This window comes from Macrobrachium rosenbergii, chromosome 9 (assembly GCF_040412425.1).
Source record: "Macrobrachium rosenbergii isolate ZJJX-2024 chromosome 9, ASM4041242v1, whole genome shotgun sequence".
Classification (NCBI taxonomy): domain Eukaryota; kingdom Metazoa; phylum Arthropoda; class Malacostraca; order Decapoda; family Palaemonidae; genus Macrobrachium; species Macrobrachium rosenbergii.
In genome coordinates, this window is record NC_089749.1 from 1181615 (window position 1) to 1184336 (window position 2722).

The following is a 2722-nucleotide window of genomic DNA, read 5'->3' on the forward strand; positions in this document are numbered from 1 at the left end:
ATTCCACTAACAAAATACACTAGAAATTGCTCCTTAGCATAGCAGAAACTATTTTGTATAGCATAAATCTAGAAAGATGTGCATGTAACAACTATTACAGGGATTTTAATACTTTAATGTTCATTGTGATTTACGTGAAGAAAGGTTGCAAGTTATTGCAACACCAAATAATAGTCAGTACCTTTCAGTATAGTGAAATAGTTGTACTTTATTTTGGTATATTATTGTACTTTAAAGTTTTCATATATTGGACTCAAAGATATCCTTTTCCTGACATTTGTTTCATTAGCAAATGAATATTGTACTTTTAGAAATGGTGGACTCTGCCCTTACATCATACAATTTTGGGGACCACAGTGGGGTTTTCTTGTGGTGGAAAACACACAACAAGTGAAATACAGGGATGTTAATCCCATTGATTGTTGCCACTCAGATTATGGAAAGTTTATGGAATGATTTCAAAGTAAGATCATGCACTAGAAGAAAGACCTGGTACCTTAGGTTAGGGTTGCTTAGGTTGCAACCATAATTATTCATTATTCCATTTGCTGTGGCCTAAGTTAGGTTAGTTGGTTGTCTAGGCCTAGGTAAGGACCTGACATCCAAGTTAGGTCAGGTTAGGGGTCGGGGCCTAGGGCTAGGTAAGGATGCAGCCCTAGGTTAGGTTAAACAGGGGGTCCTGGGCTAGGTAAGCCCCCCCTCCCCCTCTTAGTGAGAAGTCAACTTGTTAGGTTAAATCCATCCTTGTATTTCACTCATTTTGTGTTTTCCTCTACTTGATAGCCCTGCTTTCCCACTGTAGCCCCAAAAGTGTAGGATATATACAAGGATGGGTCTACTATCTCTAAAAATTGTCATAATTAACAAAGCGAGTGTCAGAAATGTTCAATGTGCACGTTAAAACATTGGAAAATGGTATTTTCAAGTACAAAATATGATAACACTATAAAGTAAAAATATACCAAACCAAATTAGTGATGTCCATAAACGTGTGAACTAGCTAACAGCTGATGAATGGCTTGTGAATCTTCAAGTGATGTTATAACAGTATAATTTATTTATGATTTAGGGAGGAATTAGTGCTTGCAATCACTTGAATGAATATAATAGGCCAAAAAGTTGAGAAGTGTCATCTTGAATCAAAAGCGTCAGAATTTAATTAATGTTAGTGTATCGCATATTGCATCAGTCACATGTAGCATATATTCAGTCTCCCTGTCACAGTTGGTGTATGCATGTGTTGACAAATCGCTAAATGTAGTAATGTCTAGTATTTGTATTATTGCATTGCACAATGAAATATTCTTGGCAATTAAAGTGAAAACTAACCAAGAAATTACCAAGAAGATATTACCAAGATGTGCAGTTGGCAGTGATGCTACAAGCTTACCATATGCAAATTCTGTTAGGTTTGAGAAGTGGGGACCTGACGACTTCAGAACACTTATCTTAAAATTAGTCACTAAGCATGCTTACAAAGTCTGTACTTGACATAGTTAAGTGGGGACCTCAGTCAGGTTCATTTACATGATGGAAACTTTGCTATGATCTCCAGCCAGATGAAACTGACATCCTAATGTTTTAAAGTGGTGTATGCCAATGCTAAAAGAAATAGGTTCTTAGTTCTGGAGTTAATGAACACTTTTTAAGTACTATTACTTTTAATAAGAGTTCCCTCCTCCCCACCCCTTCACTCCTACCAAGGGAGGCCTCACTATTTTTGCATACTTCAGTACTACATGTTTTTACCACCATCAGTTTGGTGTTTACCACTTTTGGCCAGGTGTAATGGAATTATTAATGGTAACAGGCTTGTATTGATGAGGAGTTGAAATGTATTAAAGTTTTTGTATTCATTATTATTTCTATACTGCTGTGTTAGTAAGACATATTTGTGTTCAGTAATGTAAATTTCTTACTACTTGTAGTTTCTAGAGATTACTGTTGCTAGTTTTATCTTTTATTTCCATTGATTCTTGCCATATGTTGTTGGTTTTTCTGCTTGTTGTTAGATTTTTCCATAGCTTTCATGGTTGACATCGCATTATTTGACAAATGGTAAACTGAACATATTTGCAATTTGAATGCTGTATGGTTAAGATATTCTTATTTAATTTTGTTTTAGAAGCAAAAATGTTAAGTACTTATGTACAGTAATGTGTAAGTATTTTGCTCTTGAAGCTTTATGTGGTTTGAGCACCTGTTGATTTCAGTTACTGTCTCATACACTTCATAGCTTCAAGTGCCATCTGAGTAAATTATGTACACAGTTTCCTATGAGATTAATAGTTTTTCTATATATTAATTTTGCAAAATTACATGTTTACAGTTTTGAAAATTAATTCTTTGAAGGGTCAGTTATATAACAGCGGATGAAAGCTAACTTAATCCCTGTCCGGCAATGCAGATGTTAGATACAATGTACAGGGTATTATGGTAAATGCCAGAGAAAGTTATCTGTTATCTGTTCACTGTATTTACCAGAGAAGGTTATCTGTTAGTTGTTCACTATTTGGAGAGCTGTTTTTCTAGAATAATCCTTCCTAACATCATGCAACAGAACATTTATATAAGTGACTTACCAAGCAGTTACAGAGTTGCTAGCCTTCTACATGGCAGTCTGATGAAATTCATATTATCGCGGTGGCGCTGCTATCGCTAGTAAAGGTAGGGTCCGTCCACTTTGGGACTGAAGCGTACAACTCGGCATAGAGCTTCAATT